Here is a 19,246-nt window from a genome sequence, read left to right as displayed (position 1 = left end):
GGGATGTTGGTATGTTACACAAAATAGAAATCTGACATAATGTAAATTTTATACCATCTGGCATCTTAATGCTTATGCTTTCCACCTAATAAAATATATTCACATATAGGAAGAACAGTATCTCACCTAGCATATTCTAGCCCCAGAGCACGGAGTGAAGGACTGGTAGAGTCTGAGAACAGCAGCTGGTGCCAAGCTTGTATATGTGATCTTTAACCTCAAATGAATGGCAAGGATTGGGGTGTATGGTGACAGAAAATGGGTGAGTGGTAAATCCAGTAAATGCATTTAGTATGTATGTGGAAAATGTCAGCATGGGTCATTTAACACTACAGTTACCCAAATTTGTCCTGGCCAGGGGCTTGCCACTGAAGCAACTAATTGGATGAGATGGGCTTGGTAACATGGATCTTTACTGTTCTTAGCTGGGACTGTGTATGTACATGTGACAAATAGATTGCTGGTGACTGGCAGGGATTGTAGTAAAAGGTGGCATGCCCCCTAGCCAAAAGCATGCTTTAGAGGCAATTAATCAAATGAGTTCAGCAAAGATATGTGACAACACTTGTCTCAGATAACATTTCAAATACACCTGCAATTAATTACCTTGATGAAAGGAAGAAAAGATAATTTAAAAAAAAGGTATACTCTAAAGAGCTAGCAACTCTGAGTAGAAAATATCTGACCTGGCTACAAAGGAGTCTGTGCATTCTCAAAGCTATGGTGCTTGTGTATTTCCAGGTGGTATAGTGTGAGCATGTATGAAGAAGGAAAAAAGAATTGTCAGTGTCCTAAATTCCCTCAGCTTGAAAGCCTGTTGCACAAATAATATGTGTGCACATGCTCAGGTACTGTAGCTCATCTACCATATTTAATATAAAGATAGCAGAAGGTCCAAAATGTTGTAGATTGCTCTTACAAGCATCTCTGCTATCAGCTGCTAGATAGCATAATCTAAGAGTCTGCAAATGGACATTCCTTTATTGATAGCAGTTGTAAGTTTAAAGCTTTCTTATTCTAGGCCATGACACCTTTTTACAGTCTAAATGAATATTGATCTGGCCATAGTCTTCTCCAAATTTATGCCGGATTGCACCTTTTTGTGGGAAGTATGCATTTCTAACAGTGATCTTGAGATTAAAAATATTAAATTGTAGTTATAAATTTTTTTCCACCAGAGAGATCTAGAAGGCTTTTCTTGTTCCCTCTCTCTGCACTTTTTCCTGCAGAAAAACAAATGATTTGTTTCATCCTACTACTTCATTGTAAGCATCTTCCTGATGACTACTGCCATAAGCAAGACTTGGAATGCCAACACTCATGTATGATGACTGATGCTGTGTTGGGTCTTGCCTGCATACCTGAACACAAAATAAAGACTCCATAATTTTAGGAGTTTCACCTAAAGATGACAACCTTCACACAGAACACTGACAGTCTTGATTTGTGATATTTGTCTGCTGCTTTTTCATACTGGAGAACTAGTTTGTCCCTCTTGTATAACTTTCTGCAATGGATGCATCCTAAGTTTGGGGTTTTGTCCTACCCTTCAAAATGAGTTATTTGGGAATGTTGTCCTTAGGTTTGTGTTTTACTGTAGTAGCATTGCAGGTGTTGCTCACTGATGAGAATATCCCTGCTATAAAACTCTGAAGAGTTCCTTAGCTGTACTTTTGTAGAAAGATTTTGCCTGACTTCTTCAGGTCTTTTTTCTCAAGCATCTATACCTTGCTGACTTGAGACAGACAAGAATTGGTACTTAGCCTTTATAAACCCAAGTTTAACTTGTCATCAATCTTCCTCCAGATAAAGAAGTGTTTAAGATTTTTTTTCTAGACTTGTCATTGCAACTCACAGACTTTTAAGATAAAGAAAAAAATATAATGTTAGTTTAAATGATTGGCAAACTGGTTGACAAGCACAATGGGAGATGATCTTTGTTATGTACATTAACAGCTTGCCATTTCAGAGAACTCCTTTTAGTTGAATTGAGTGGCACTTTTATTCTCTTTGCAGAGCTTCATTCCCACAGCAGGGAGAGTACAAGAAAAGGAAGAGCAGGACCCTACAGATGACAGAGTCTGATCAGTTAATTTCAACAGCAACTTAAAAGGAATCTTTTCATCTCCTCGTAATCCTCTGTCCATCACTTGCAAGATCCCAAAGAAAGGAAGAGAGCAGGAGAGCTTGGTGCCCTGAGGCCCCCACCACTCCCACAAGGTCAAACACATTATCTGCTTTATTGCCACTTCTGAAGTGTGGCTATAGAGGAAAAAGATGAACAGAAATCTGTTAATTTTTTCTTCCACCCTAAGTGAAACATAAAAACAGCAATAGAAAAGTTTAAGGAGGAACAGGATGATAATAGATTTTTTTGCACAGAACAGAAACACCCTGTATTTAATGTGTTCACAGGCACAGAAATGATTTGTGGGCTGGTTATCAATCCTTCCATTAGTCTGCTGGAACCTGGAGATATGAGGTAGCTGCTTGAGCTGTGTCAGTGTTTTGAGTTTAAAAGAATGAATTTGTTGCTGTCAGGTGAACTTTACTTTTGTTTTAACCCTGCTTTATTATTGATGTGCAAACAAGAAAAGAAGACAACTGGATGTGAATGAGAAAATAACTCCAAAATAAAATAATCAGGCTGAAACTCAGAGAACATACTTGCAAAAATACAAATAAAGACAGGAAGATGACACATTTAATGTATAGAACCGAAGCAGTGTCACATGAACAAGGATGTGGCCTTAATGGCTTGAGATCTTTTCTTCCTGATGTAATTTCTATTACAATTCCTTGGATGTCTCATCTTGTGTATCTTATCTGGGAGTATGCAGCTCTTTACAGTGCTTGGGTTGTGATAATGTTGGATGCAAACAAGAATTTAGTGATATCTATTTCGTTCTGTTATGAACCCATAAAGAAGGGGAAGGATTAAAAAAAAAAAAAATTCTTCAAATATTGACTCCCAGAACCTGGACAGTAGTCAGTAGACCAAAATGAATCAGGTTTGCATGCTGTCCTGTGAGACTAATCTCACTAGTGGTGTTTCCATATTACTTCTCTACCTCCCAGAAACAACAGAGCAGAGCAGCGGCACCTGTTCATGGTCAGACTGCTGCAGATCCTCCTGGGATGCCCTGATCAAGGGGGAGCTGCAGAGCAAAATAAGGGATAGAGAATGGAGTCGAGAGCAGGACTGTCTTTTTCTAGAGAGCATCTTGCAAAGAAAATTCAGATTGGGATCACATTTCCTGCAGATTTCCAGCTGGGCCTGTTCTGTCTTTCAGTGTGCAGGTGTTAATTAAAGGAGTTTAATTCCATTCATTACATCTCTATCAGAGTTGGTCCAATATACTCTAATAACACTCAGCCCACTAATTGTTTACCAGTGAAAATAGAGATGGGTCAGTCTGAACCTATAGGACTTTATTGATTACCTGGAAGCTAGATTGATGGTCTTTGCTTAGTTCTTAATGAATTAATCTGCATTAGTGATGAGGAAAAGTAGAAATAGTTTTGATTTTTAGCCTTGCTGAAACTGGGCACATGTCTTAAATTTTACAAACCAGCAATGGATAAATGAGAAGTCTCCAGCTCAGCAGAGTTCACCACAGGCTTCAGAATACTAATTTTGTTGTTCTTAGTCTTGCTTAGAATTGAGCCTGAGTCTACAACTGTATTGTTTTCTTTCATCTCTAAACCCAAAATGACTCAATTCAAGCTTTACAGTAAAGGATAAATCAACACTGGGGTTTGGGCTTCCCACGTGTAAACCATCCTAGAGTTTTCTGTATATCAGCATGACTACTGATTGGAAACTAGGTGGGACTTTGTACCAACTTAATGTGCCCCATTAGAAAATAAACTGGAGTTCTCAGGGGAGTACTTTTAAGAGCCACAAATAACCTCACCAAAATTTGGAAAACCCCTAATTCAACAATGCTGCTGTCTGCCATTAAAAAACTAATAGTTCTTCTCAGTTTGTGTAATTCCATACCAGTAATTTTAAACACTCCTCTTAAAAGACATTTCAGAGTGTCCTTGTATGTGCACATGCACACAGATGTAACCTATGTGCATGAACAGCTAGAGTCACAGTTTAGGTTTTAGAGTCTTATTGAAGTGGCATGCAGTGTCACCTACTGCTCTGTGGGAGCCCTTGGTTAAAAAGGTATGAGGATAGTGATTGTAAAACCATCATGTTGCAAACATTAGTTAATGCCTCTGTCAGTCAGTTCTTTCTGGTGTGCAGTAGTCTCACATCAGAAGGCATTAATCTTACATTGGCTGATATACAGAAATGCAGCATCGCTCTTCTGTTAAATCAAAGTGGTGCTCAGTCCTTTGCAGAAGTGCATTCCAGCCATGGCAATAAGCAGCTCTGCTTTTTTTTGGCAACACGCTGTGTCATTGCCTTCTTGTGATTAGATTTTGATTTTTTTTTTTTTTAAATAACTAATGTACATAAATCAGTCTGCACTGTGCTTTTGCCCCTGGAAAATAATGCAGGTCACTCTGGCACAGAAAAAAAAAAATCTTCAGTAACATTCCCCAAACCCAAAAGAACTTGAGGGAATCTGTATTAAATAGTAAAAAAAAAAAAAAAAAAAAGCAACAGTAAAAACCACAATTCTTTGCTGAATGTCCAGCTCTGTTCTTGTTCCCCTAGATCATTGCATTGTAAAGCTGAATTAGTCAAAAGTATTGGAGAAATGCCAGGCAATCATTAAGGCGTGGCAGATTCTGATCTACAGCTTTACTGCAGTGGTGGAAGTTCTTGGGACATCAGTCTCCTAATGCTTTAATCATCCCAGCTTGTGTATTTAGTGGAGATAGCAACTGTCTCCACAATGATTTAAGGCTGATCCCTATTCCCTTCCAAGGGGAACAATTTAAGTATCAAAATTCTGGTGCAAGTTCATGGCTGTGAAGCCTGAGGTGTCATAAATGCTTCTGGCAATCCAGAGTGAGGCACCTAATCCCACAGGAGACACAGGGCTAAGTCAGGTCAGTTCTGTCAGTGCTGCTTTATGCAGTTTCCTGCCTAGCAGGCTGGCAGCTCTGAATCCCATTCTTAAACACTTCTCCTCATCCAGGGAACAGGAAGGGCTGGATGTGGTTGCTTGTGTGGGAATGTAGGTCCCTTTCCAGAAACCTATTGTATGAGAGGAAGATTGAAGTGTACAAGGAGTAGATTGAAGATAATTTGAATGACCTATATGCTGCAGAAAATGATTCTAAAATACCAGTGTGATTCCTTCTGGCTTTAGCATGATTGAGGCAGGTCTGTCGCAGGTGCCATGATTTCAGCAATTCTATACAAGGTTTATATTTGGGAATTTGAACATTAATCTACCATTATGTCAATAGTCACACAAAGACCTGTTTGTCACACAAAGAGGGAAGATTCTTCACATTGCTATTTGGACCTTCAGTTTTACTGAAACTGGAATATTCTGTGTAGGTGTGGATTGTTTTATGGACCATTCTTAGGGACTAACATTTGAGGGTTTTTTTTAATTAAAAAGATCAAATTTTGACCTGAGACACTTTGGATTTGTTTCCTCCATGGTGCCTTCTGGACAAGTTGTTGTCTCCTTCCACTGGATCAGACATGTTTGTTGGCAGAAAAGATAAATAATGTGCATATGAAGAAAGGGAGGCAGAGCTGGCAGAAGAGTAGGAGAAATGCCATCAGCTGTGCACAGGCCACAGCTTTCAGCCTGTGCTTGCACAGAACAAGGCTGAGATGAGTAGCTCCATGCAGCAGCCTGTGGGGCAGTTTGAGAGTTCATCTTCATGAAAGTCAACTACATGACCACACAGAGGTTTGCTCTTCACTGTCCTGCTCCACAGCCTCTGTGAGCTTATAGGTCTGATTCACTCTTCAGGAAGGTCTGGTCCTTTGTACCTGTTTGTCTATGTACTTGTGTATACATATCTGCATGTATCTGCATTTCCTTTTGTTGTTCTAGTTCCTGTCTTTAGAGTCTTTTTTACCCTTTCTGCAGGAAACCCCTGAGGAGATTTCCTTGGCTTGCTCATGTGCAGTTATGTTTTGATGGTTGCTTCCACAGCTTCTAACTGCCAGACTCTTGTTTGGTTTTCAGTTTTTGTTTGTCTTTGTTCTCTGGACCATTTTCAATGTGGTATCTTTAGCACATTTGCTATTAGGCTTTTGTCTTCTTGAAATGTCGATCCCAGTGTGTCATGTATTTTGTGTTTTGTCTCACAGTTGTAAGGCCTTTAGAGCAGGAGATATTTATTCTGTGTACATGGTAACTTGCATAAAGGGTTATTAACTTGATTAGCTTTCTAATCAGTATTATGTTCTCTGGGAAATTTAAAGTTAAATTATTATTGTGCATAAGTCACTGCCTTGACAGTTTTTTTTTGTTTTGTGTTTTTTGTTTGTTTATTTATTTGTTTTTTAATATGTATAGCTGCTTTTGTGTCTGTTTTTCCAGGATTGAGAAATGCTTCAGCCAGCTATGCATGTATAGTCAGGAATTAAGCTTGGTTGCCTCCTCCACAGTGCAGTTGTGCCCTGTTTATTAGTTGGGCCCTGCACAAAGCTGGGTTGCAACACAAGCCCCTTCTTTCTCCTTTCCAGGTTGAACTCGTCTATGACTAGACCTTAGATGTTGTACTGAGCTCATTTTCCTATCTGGATTGTGCCATCATGGCCATACCTATTATCTTTATATACCAGTGTTATACAATACTGTATAAAAAGTATTCATGGGGTTGAACTACCTTGTATTTCTAGCTTCAGTCCTGACCACTTCTCATTGTTATATTCACAAAAGATTTGCTGAGCATGACTTCCCTTTTAGAAATCCTCTTGGACTATTCACTATGCAGCTTGTCCAAATATTCTTCTGTTCTTTGCTTTAACACTGAGTTTAGGGATCTTTGTCTGTGGTATACCTCTGTAGTTTGGCCCATGATTTCTTTTTAAGCATGGATGACATATAAGCTCTCCTCAAATGCTTAGCCCTGTTGAAAAATAGTTGCAATTGTAGAGTGGTGTACAAACCATTGCTGTTAACAATAGTCATACTAGAAAGACTTTGAGCTGTGTAATGCTATGGATTTTTTAGAGGAGTTCTTTTCACTGAGGATTCCACTCCAACTGAGTTTTCAGCTATTCAGTGTGAAAGAAGAGATGACAATTCTGTGAAATTCAGTGTGATTGGAGCTACTGCCAGATTTGAAGGAGAAAGTACCCAAAAGGGGTGCAATAGAAAACATAAAACATGTAAAACTCTTTCCATGGTATATTTTTAATCTCTCCTCCCTGTACAGTTCAGGATATAGCATGTCCTTTGAGACTCCTCATGGACTGAATTCTTCCTCTTGGCTGCTGCGATACTGTCCTCAGTTGCCAGTCTGCTGTGTTGCTCCACTCATAGGTGCCTATTTTGTTCCTGTGCAGTTTTTTCTTCCTCCCTGCTGTTCATGAGCATAATGGAACACATTTTTACTCTAGCAGTAGTAATTATTTCTGCTGAAAAGCTGATCTTTTAAAAACCTACGATCCTCATAAGGACAGTCCTGCCCTTTTTGCAGCCTCAGATATTGGTGCTTCTATGTTAGGATGTAATTTTCATCTCCTTACACTCTTCAAACTTACCTAAGCCTTCTTTTGGTATCTTGAGGGGGGCAAAAACTCCACAAACTACTTGTATTGCCCTTTCACACTTGGCATATGCCTTTTTGCTTTAGCTCTCCTGGATATCTATTGTTCCACTAGATGAAGGCCACAGAAAAGCAGTGCTCTGGACCTTCAGTGAAAGTGTAATACAGGGACATGGAGCAGAACAACGCTGAGAAGTTCTAAAATTCCAACCAAATGTTAACCGTCTCTCTTAACGATTTGGTGCTGTTGGTGCTTCCTTTCCCCACTGTGTTCTCTTGCTACTTGTCCTCTGAGAGGTGGAATTTATCACCTCACAGGCAGATGGGGCATTTGGCAGAAGCAGGATCCAGATGTAAAGCTTTGGAAAGTTCCCAGTAGCAGCATCTGGGTTTGACTCTGGCTTATTGCCTGAATTCTTTGTGAACTCCAAACAGCTGGCCATGGAACTGCCTCTGGGGTTGTCTCGGGGGTGGCTGCTGCAGATCTGGCTGTGAAATCATATTCTCCTGACATACCTCTCCACTTGGAGGAAATATACCCATGCCTTTACATGCAGGAATCTTCGTGTAGCTCAGACTTCAAATGTACTGTATAAAATATGAGCATGTATATTTTTGTACCCGCAAGACAACTAATCTGGAAACTGTGTGAGGAGTAAGCCTTGCATGTGTGCATGTTTATTTATGTCAGTGTATTTCTGTGTGTATGAATATAGCTAATTGTTATCAGACTCTGTACTGCTATGACTGCTTTGACTCCAAGTCAATGAATGTATGCCAGCAGAGTATTTGGCTAAATATGTCCCATCTCGTGTAGCAGCAGAACACTGTAGGTTTTGGGCATGTTGCCTTCTGTCCATTTTACTTAAAATACAGCCTTGTGTAGTTGAATTGTGTTGCTTTGATTATGTGAAGCTTACTCCTATGCACAGGAGTACACAAAGACTAATTTTTTTTAGGCTTAAATGGCTACTAATACAGTGCCTGACCCTCTTTGCCATGCAGATATTCACTACTAGATAGGTTTCAGTGCAGTCAAAAGAAAACAACTATGTATTGAGTCAGTACTTTATAATGTTCACCACAGCTGCGTATAACATGAATGGAAATGAGTTTGTCTTCTAATTGGAAACCATTGATTAGGATGTACTTCAAATATTGTGTGGGAAATACATGCATTTAATATATGCATATATATTCCAAATATTTATCTGTCTTGTGTATATTGGGGTATATTTTTCTCTATATTTAAACAGACTTTTGAATTTTGGTGCTTCATGAGTTAAAAAACCAACCAACCAAATAAAACCCCAAAAAGCACCCCAAAAATCATCTTCATTAACAAACGTTGTCTTGGTTTCTAAATTGTTATAAACCCTGATTTGGACTGACCTCCATTTGAGTGACTACTTACTAATATGTAACTAAAAAAGCATGCATTTTGATAATACTAACTCCAAGATAACATTTTCGGGGGGGTGGGGGGGAAGTAATTGTACTAACAGAGTTTCAAAAGTTGAGGATAACCCTTTGTCAGTAGTATCTTTTTTTTAACTTAATCCACCATAAGGTCAGTCTGAAGAGAGGCAGCTGTTGTGTTTTTACTGCAAACAGGACTTTGAGTGAATGTTTCTACTGAAATATACCAATATAGTTAGCATGTAGCTCACTGACTCTAGCCTGGTACATGGGATTCACACAAGTATCAGCATCCATGTTGGGAACAGTGCACTGTACCTAAAGTCATGTGTGGGAGTTTATAACTGACTGACCACAGTATTTCAGGCAAATAATGCAAGAAGCCTTAGGATTTCTTCTGGTTTGTGTAACTCTTCTTTTTCTATGGCTACAGTGAAAGAACCCTCTATTGAAAAAAAGCTGAATGTTGGAATTTGACTATGGCAATGCATATCTTTGGGTGCATCCATGCTGCTTTTATACAGACATAGAAAACTAGAAGAATGAGGCAACTGTTTGGGGTTGAAAAGGGTTTGAAAGTACCAGAATTTTTACCACTAATTTCTACTAATTCATTGGTGGATGTTTTTCATTGGTATCTCTCCTGAAAGTTTATTTGAGTCAAGACTAGATGAGTCTTACAAGGTGAACTGGCTCATCTGACTTCACTCTGTGCTCCTAAACCACCAGAAAATTTGTTGTTATTGTTTTTCTTTATGATAAATTGAAATAAATAAATGTTAATGTCAAGATAAGAAATCTTTAGTACTGCACATGCTGGCTAAGTCCTGTCCTGTGAGATACTCCCTCTTTTGCATCATAGCAGTAAGTAGGCTGCACAGTTGTTTGTAGTGAAGGTTCCCTGCCATCATCTCCTTTTGACAGCTCAGCTGTTATCAGATTTTTTTTTTTTCTCAATCTGAGGAACACATCTGTTCTTCTCTCTCCTTTTAACATTGAAGATGCTGTTCTGACTAGCTTTCAGTTATCTGGGGGAGTTTGGTGCTTAAAAAGTCAAAGGCATCAGACAACATTGGAGTCATACCTTCTGTGTGACCTCTGTCAGTCAGGTCAGGTTAGAAACTGCTGCATTACACACAGCAAGTGCTAATTCTCCTGTTGTGGCTTCTCTCTCCTCATAATTACTAAGATCCATCTCTTTCCATTACCTGATACAGAAAATGCAGTAAGCATGGAAAGAAAGGGTATTTATACCATATGGAGTAGAGGTATTTTCTCTATTTTGGAATAGTTTTATACAATTTTACATTCCTTTAGGTAGAAAAATAATAATAGGATTTGCTTTTTAAAACTGTGGCAGGTGGTGGGGAATGACATGATGATATAAGAGCATTTTACTTCTCATCGTGTAGTTAAGGGTCACACTGCCCTCAAGTCTCTATGATGTGATTTTGCACACACAGAGCCAGCATCCCTGAAAGGGTGATTCTTGCCTAGATAGACCTAAATTTATACATAACTGGTTGATATAGTTTAGGACAGCTGCTGAGTAGTAAGTCCTGCTCATGTGCTAATCACCAATAACGTCCTAAAATCACTTGGTAGCTGGGATAATGTGATAAACTTTAATGACCAGTAGCTTTACATACATATCTAAGTAGTCAGATACAACAGCTAAAAAGCACAAAGCAAAAAGCTCCTGTGTACCTTTAAAACCCACAGTACTGTCTGGATCTGCTCATACCCTCACTCTGCCACAGGAAAGGTAGAGTTTCTGGCAGCCCTTTGTGATGTTTTCTACTGAAAGTCTTGGAAGCTAAAGCAAAGCCCTCTGCTTCTTAAGCTCAAGCAGCAGATCTGTAAGTGAGCGTGACACCTGAGCTACTATCTGATAGACCTGCAACTGGGTATAAGCCAGAAAAGTGTAATTTTCAAATTATAATGCCATTCAGGCTGTCACTTGAAATCTGCCTTTTAACAGTAGTCTTAGGTCACTGACCTGTTCTTAAAATTTCAAAAGAACCATGGAATTTTTGCACAAAACCCTCTTGAGTAAGAAAAGATCTTTTCAGTTTCCTGGGTGCAGCAGGAACATCTGATTATTTTTCTTTCTTTTTTTTTTTTTTTTACATCATTTTCTTAATACCTTTTTAATAATGCCTGCTTTCTCTCAGAGTGCAGTAGTGCATTTATAAGGAATGTTTTCTTTAACAGCCATTGTGTTTTTGACAGTACTCTGAATAATAGAAATTCACTTTCCTAGTGTCCCAAATGATAGGGCAAACTCTTCTCTTGGTGATATATCTTCAAAATTAGATTTAGAAATAAAAATGTGGTGGGTTTTAAATATAAATAAGACCTATCCCTTGGATCTTCTTTTAACTGCAAGCCTTTAAGGAAATTATATTTTTTACTCCCAGCAAATTACCTAGGAGAAAAAAATGACAAGAGTAATCTATTTTTTTTCACAGCTGGTCGGTTGGCCAGAGTTTCTCATCAAGGAGTACATGCTGTTTGCTCCCCAGATGGACAGGCTAGATGTGTAACAAATCCACAGAGCCTGGGACACAAGGTAGAAATTATACTGCCTGTGCTTTTAATCTTGCACAACTCTACTTGCTGGTAATTGCAGGTGGCCCATATCCAAATGAGACTCTACTGGGACAATAACCTATATCTTGTCAAAATGAGTCCCATTAAATACTCCACTGGAATTAAGCCAAAAACTTGAAATAATGACGGGAAACTTATTTTCTAAAAGCTGAAGCCGTACAATGGTGACAATTAGACATTTGAGCAGCATCAGCTGTAACTACAATTTTAGCTGCTTCTGCCTGGTCCCGTTTTGTCTGTCTGGCTCAGCTATAATAAGATGTACTAAGCAAAAAATGCATGAAGTTGTGACTATGATCATTATCTGCGTCTCTTGTTCCAGGTCCTCTGCATAGTGCTGGAGCAGCAGTGCATGTTCGAACAGTGCCTAGTAAATTCCCTGAGGCTTGGACAAGAAATGCTGCCTCTACACTGCCACTCTGCTATTTGGGTCACATTTTGCTCAGCTTGCCTTCCCTTTAATTTAAAGCATCTTTGCTGCTGTCCTCATTCTGCCCAGGGATGCTCCTAGTTTATCAATCAAAAGGCATGGAGATTTAGGAGCCTTTATTGTGAGCGTCTTATTAGAAAATCTGAATTTCAAAGTGATTCCATTCATTAGTCACAAACCATTTCCTTAGGGACACCAATCTCCACCTCTCTTCCTACAGTCTAGATGCTGAAGACCTGCATTTTCCTCTTCCTGCGCTTTTGAGATGCGATACTGAGCAGGAGCATCTCAAAGGTACACTAAAATGCCAGTGGGCATATTTAAAAGTGATATATCTAACTTCTAAAGGAAGCCTCCAGGCAAAATGCTCCTCTCTTACTCTGATGTAATCCTGCCGACTCCTGAATCATTATACTTTTAAACTAAGCATGTAAACATTAGGCTCCAACTCATTAGTGTACGTCTTGGGGGCTGCTGTCAGGGATGCCATGGTAACTGGAGCGTTCTGCTACCCTCCATCATTTTCATGGGAGCTGTGGGGCTAGAGCAGAGAAGTGGCCTGTCCAGTCCAGAGGCCATCTCTTCCAGGGATGGCTCTGAGAGGGGTCTGGTATTTCAGCAGAACTCATTATTCCTATTGAAAGCAAGATCTACTCTTTCTCAGTCCCCCTTTCTAAATCTCACATCTGCAAATCCGTCTGGTGTGTAAGCTGACTGGGTAAGAAGTGAGGTGCTTGTAGTTACTTTCTTCTTGTGTGCTTCTTGTCCTCTTGCACAGTGCAGTGCTATGTCATGTCCCCTTTTCAGTCCCCAACTGAGTGCTACTGAGCAGCAGGTTTGCTGGGGGCTGAGAAGAGGCTGCCCGTTCAGGTTCAGCATACTGCCTCCTCTGAGCTCTTTGCTTCTTTTCCTCACCTCTGGCTGGTCTGGCCCTGATGTATGTGTGGGAGAGAGTGTATGGACATGGGCAGGAAAAGGTCAGATAAGGAAAAATGTAATCAAGGTTTTCTTTTTATTTTATTTTTTAAGTCTCCTCCTGAAGGGTTATATTGCAATGCCTCCCTGTTTCATCTGATCTCTGGAAAACTCCTGATATGAATACCTTCTAGTCTTATGCAATGTCCTTTAGGCACAACTAGGACCAGAAGGAATCTCTCTGCACTGCCCCTCATTTCTCCACACAAGTACCAGAGCTGAGTTTCCACTCCTGTCCTCTTTGCTCTTTCTGGAGATCTTAGAGAAGTGAGGGAAGATGAACACAGCTTTTTGTGTGAAATGGTACATTGGCAAGATTCCTTGGGAGTGTATCTCAACGTGTTTGAACAGACCAGTTACATACTACATAAGTCCTGGGCCATAAGACTGCAATCTGTCTTGCAAGAGTTTTGCTGACAGTTCCACAGCAGCACAAGAGATGATTGTTTGTGTGGACTAGTTTCATGTAAGCCTGGTAGACTATCTTCAGCAACCTCATCAAACCTGTGGATCAAAGGTAATTTAGACAAAGCATTTGTGCCCTTGCTCAACTTCATGGTCAATATTTAACTGCTTAGCTATAATAAAGATACCTTGCTGACTACCAGCAGCAATATGCAGTCTGCTTGAGTGCAGATTTGCTGCTGTACCCTAGTGGTAATTTTTCTCCTCCATAAGAAAGTAACTTAAGACTGTATCCAAACAATAGCATCAGTAGGCACCACATTTGTATGAATGTGGGCAGAGAGGCTAACCCTGAGCAAGCTGGAAAGAAGGAACAGTGTAATTCTTGTGTAACTGAGAAAAAGTGAAAGCTGGGTTTGTTGTTGGATTTGTGTTTTGGTTTGTTGGTGTGTTTTGTTTTGGTTTGGTTTTTTTCCCCTCTAGAGCAAGAAACATAGTATTTCCTGGAACCTTGGAAAGGTCTATTTAATCCTTTGCATGACACCATCCAGGAAGTTCCTTCAAGCATCCTTTCTGTGCATCTATTTTAGATATTTGCTGTTTGTGTATATGAGAGTTGGAGAGACAAGCGTAATACTTAGAAGATTAAATGTGGTGTCTAAGAAGAGTTTGCATCTATCCAAGAACCCACCAATGCTGCTGTAGTCAACATTCTGATGTCTTTCACAGCACAAGGACCAAGGTCCCTTTGTGTGTCTATTATTTGCATAGTTAAGTTCTGAGTGTACTCTGGTGGAACAAAATAAAAGTCTCTCTAAATAAACAACATTGCATGAAGTAACATTCTCTCGGCACTAACGTGCACTACAGGCATAACAGCTGTATAAGGAAAATTTTATTCTGGAAAATAATCATTGAAGATTAACATCTTTTTATTTGCTCAGTGTTCTTTCTGTGCACAGGTGTAAACGCTGCTAGTTCTCCAGAGTCTAAGAATGACAAGGCCACCCAAAGTTTTCTAGTGCCAAGTGAGTCTCCTGTACTGCTGGTTTCTTAGAAGGAAACTGAGAGCCAAGAGTTTGGAAAGTAATTTAAGCTCCTTCATCTTGTAAGCAGGAGATGACAAGAAGCAGAATAAAGGGTTCCTGAAGGGACAGGTTTTAGTGACTCCAGTGAGTGCCAAAATAGGTAGACAACTACTTTTAATGTCATTCTCCTGAGCACAGACAAAGCTCAAACAAAGCATGGAGAATTGTTTAATGAATGCCAAGGCAGCTCAGTATTCCCCACAGGTTTGTACGAGTGGCTTGAGGAATCTGACCTTCTGACTGCCTCTTCAAATAAAAGCCAAACATTTAAGAACATTTGCATTTGGTATGTATGGTAATTAATTTCTTCCAGGCCAACTCTGAGCAGGAGTTCCCTATGGTTGTCCCAGCAGCCTTGAATGTGGATCCTCTCCCAGTGTTATCCACTAGTGAATTCCTAAAGAAAAGATGTTTGCAACACAGGTTTCAGAACGTGTACCTTGAACAGGATGTGACTCTTGGGTTTGTGGCACCTACCACACAGATGTCCTGATAAGCCTCTACAGGGTATCAGCTTTTTCCCATTGTTCAGAACCACAAGCCAGCAAGTGCCCAGAGTGATATTTTTTTTTTTCTTCCACTAGATCATTTCTTTTGTCATCCTGGGCTCCAGTAATCAGGTCAGACCAGCCTGAACTTAGTGCATTTAAGTGAGAGAGAGAAACCATTACTGTGTTGTTTCAGTATCAAGAGTTGATTTAATTATCTCTTCTGATTTTCAGCTCATGCAGGAAGCATTCCTTTTTTTTTCTTACCCATTTAGTCAGAAACATCACAAGTATTTTTATTGGTTTGCTGCAAAAAATGTCTTAGCAGCAGTCTTGACTATTCCATGACAGCAGTGTCTGTGGTGCTTTATCCTCATATGCCAAGGAAGCTGGCTGCCTCCCAAGAGAGTTAGGGTCAGACACTGCCCTGTCATAATGGTGAGCAAATAGGGTTGCTAATGTGAACACATTTGGCTGAGATATGAAGCAAGGAAACAAGCCATTCAAACATTGGCTGTAGCATATTCCAAAGGTGGGAGAAAAATAACTGCATCTTAATTCATTGGGTTATTAATATATTTGGTAGGGACAGTGAGTATTTTCACTGATGTATTATTAGCCACACTAGAAGCCAAATGCTGGTAAAGACTCTAGCAAAATATGATGGAATATATAGGTGCATCTTGGATCCCATGGCAAAACCATGGCCTGATCCAAAATTAAATGCAAAATTTCTTTTGGCTTCAAGGAAGTCAGAATCTGAAGGCCAGAATTTAACAGAATGTCTTTTAAAAGGCTGGCCTTCAGTTTTCCAATAAAAATGAAGCCTGAGGGAATAAGCAAATGAGATGATGAAACATGAAGTGCAACATTTAAGTAGCACCTTGGCCATGACAAAAATGGTTTAAATCTGTGCGCATACATTTGGAAATATGCACTGCTCTTATCTCCAAGACAGGAGAGCATTGCTAATAGCAACTTATTTATGTAAACGTCATTACTTGTCAGGGAATGGAGCATTTAATCATCAACAAATCTCCTTTATTATTCTAAGCCACTTGTACCAAGGAAGGGATGTTCCTTTGGCTGTCAAAAAGCTATAGGAAGAACCATTTCAGGACATACTGAGATTCTCTAAGCAGAAAGCTCTTTTTCAGCTCCCTTTCTCCTGACCTTACATTTTATGTTTTCTTTTCAAGAGCCTAGGCTTCCTTGAAGGCTTGTTCCACCTGAGGAGAGATGTTCCTGTCTTACTTAGTGTCAGCTTTGATTCAGAAGGCAATACTGCATGGATCCAGGAAGCTGTGGCCTTTCCCACTGGTTGGTCATCTATCATCTCATTACAGTAAGCTTACCAAATTGACATGTCCTGGCTAATTCTTCTAATACAGCTGTATAGCTATCTAGTATCTCATCAGGCAACTGTGCATGCTGTCTCAATTGATAATACTCTGTGATACTATTAGCAGATGGCAGAACACGACCTACCTGTGAAATCTGACCCACAGTTGATCTTCTAACAGTAGTGGTTTTCTCAGGGAATGTCTTGAGGCATACTTTTATCCTCTAGTTCCAGCATTGCAACTGTGTTTTATTTTCTATAGATGCAAAGGAAGGTATCATGCTGCTGGTATTTGGCCATTTAACTGCTAGTGACTAGCTAAGAAATGAAGATTTGCTGTTAATATTAATTCTTACCATTTCTTCAAATGAGGCTGTAATGAAATTTGATATATAATTTTTTTTTTAATAGTGGTGCAGGAGCTATTTTAAATTTAACAACTGCGATATCCTTTCTTCTTATATTTTTCATTAATCTTCATGTGTTTAATTAGTTGCTGTTCCTCAGTGGGAATGTTTGACTAGAGTAGAATGAGACTAATGAAATCTCTTGGGTTGCTGCTGATGAAAAGGAAAAAGTCTGAGTGCTAGAAGGACATGAAGCCTGGCTAAATACTGTGTTTGTTCATGGGTTAACCCTGTGTGGCAATGTTAGCATAAGTAAAAGAAAAATATAAAAATGATTGAGGTTAAAAGCACAGAGTAACATGTTTTCAAAGTTTTTCAGTGACCAGTTCCACAGGAAATGGTTCTTTAATTGTGATCCTTTGTTTGAAGGGTCAGTATGGGGAACATATCGTGTGGACTGGAAATCTGTGCATAAAAAGAGCTAATGAGACAAATCCATCTCCTTTTTGAAAGCCCAGCATGCAGCTTAGCAAATACCAGCAAAACGAGATCAAAGTGTGTTAAATTCCAGCCCTGGTATAGGCAAAAGAGCCTACAGTTTTGAAATTAGAAGTGAAAAATTAAGAAGAGTTATGCATGAGATGGCACCATGTGCTTGAGTGTAGAGTCTAAAGTGACAAAAAAAGAAATTGCTAGCAGTGAGAATGCCCACCTCTGCAGTGAGATTTGGTCTAGGTTCTACATTTCCTTACTTTTGCCTGAAAACAGTATTTAAAATCTTTAATTTGCTTGTTCAGAAGACTGTGTCCATGGCTTGCTTCATGTTTAGCTAGTGTATGCCAGTTATCAGGGTGTAGTATAAGGGCTTACACTGAGTATTACCTTAAGTGAGATCAGATACAATCTCTCTGTTCCCTGGAAGCAAGAAGTAGTGTTTATCTTTCCCCAGCATATGGCATTAGTGGTCACTATTACTGAAGTCCTTCCATGCTGTGATAATGGTATAACAGATATTATCATCTCTATGCCTTCAGAAGAATAGGAAATAATGAGCCAGATTCACTTCTGTTCCAGTTCCATTGAAGCTGGAGAAATTATATCAGCAGGAAGTTTGGCCTCATGCATGTTAATTGAGCTATTTTCATTTCAGTGCTTTGTATTACTTTAATTTTAAAATTATAGCCACAAATTGTGCCCAGCAATGCTATATCCAGGCCTGCATGTATGGTCAAGCACAGAGCCTCTTGAGCCCAGCTCTTGCTGCAGCTGACTGCTCCCTCTTAAAGTACCCTTGGGCATGTTTTTGAAAAACCTATTGATAAAATGACTATTTGCAACAAGCACAGTTACCTGCTAACTCTGTGTACCACATTTCAGTGCCTGACAAGACCTGTACCTCTTAAATTAAGAGTAACGTGGCAGGAGAACAGGAAACATATGTCTGTCTAAGGAGAACTGGACCTTGTCACATCCTGAAGATTACATGTCCTCAGGCAGGTATTTTCGAGTGAGATTCATTGCCCCAGGGGATGTGGTCACCAGATGCTAAAGCTTTCATTTGGATTGGCTTCTTCAGAGATGATGCCTGCCAACCTGGACTGACCTATCTTCCTCTATTTTCCTTTTTACATATGCAAGAAAAACAGCTGGGAAGGAAAAAGGGGAAGTAGCATTGCTAGAGGCTTGAAGGTACCAAGCTGCTGGCTATGAGGCATTGGTGGTAACAGGAAAAAAAAAATGACTCACTGAATTACATATGAACTTCAGTGGCTAATGTTCAACCCAATGCTTATGAAATACTCCATAGTTCCTAGATGAAAAGGCCTCATTTTTTGGGTGCAAGTGTCTGTTTGATTTACCTGACTTTAATTTTGCATAATTTTATCTAATCAGTCTCACATTATCATATTCTCTGTTAGTAAGTAATCTGTTTTCTGTTAGATTGCTCACTGTTTTTACTGTATGATGTTTGTAGTAATGAACCTGAAAGTAGAAAAGATGATAACACAATAATTGTTTTTTAGGTCTGTAATAACTCATGAGTATTGCCTACAAACTAGGTTTTTGATGGTCTTCAGGGGTAAACATATTAAAGCCCAGTACTTGTAAGCTCTTTTACAATCTGTTAGCATAATAGCATCCTGTAAAATAAGCATCTTCATGATCTAAGAACATCTGATGTTGGGACATTAACTGCCTTCATCTTCAATTCAAACTGCCAATGGTCTCCATATCTGGGTATCATTTAGTATTACAGTTGAGGAATCTCCTGCAGTTTTATGGAAGTGACCAAGATCAAATAGTATACTGGGGTTTTGGAATTCTCTTCCTTTAAAAATACGTTGTCCCATGTGAATGGAAAATCACAGTGACAAATGTTACTGTATGGCAAATTATATGCTGCTGTATGCATAGCCTAATAAAATGATATCTTGAAACCCATAATTTTGTCATTAGCAGTTATTTCCTCTTCATATTAAGCAATTAAGTAG

Source organism: Indicator indicator, chromosome 15 (genome assembly GCF_027791375.1).
Source record: "Indicator indicator isolate 239-I01 chromosome 15, UM_Iind_1.1, whole genome shotgun sequence".
Classification (NCBI taxonomy): Eukaryota; Metazoa; Chordata; class Aves; order Piciformes; family Indicatoridae; genus Indicator; species Indicator indicator.
This window is presented reverse-complemented; position numbering follows the sequence as displayed.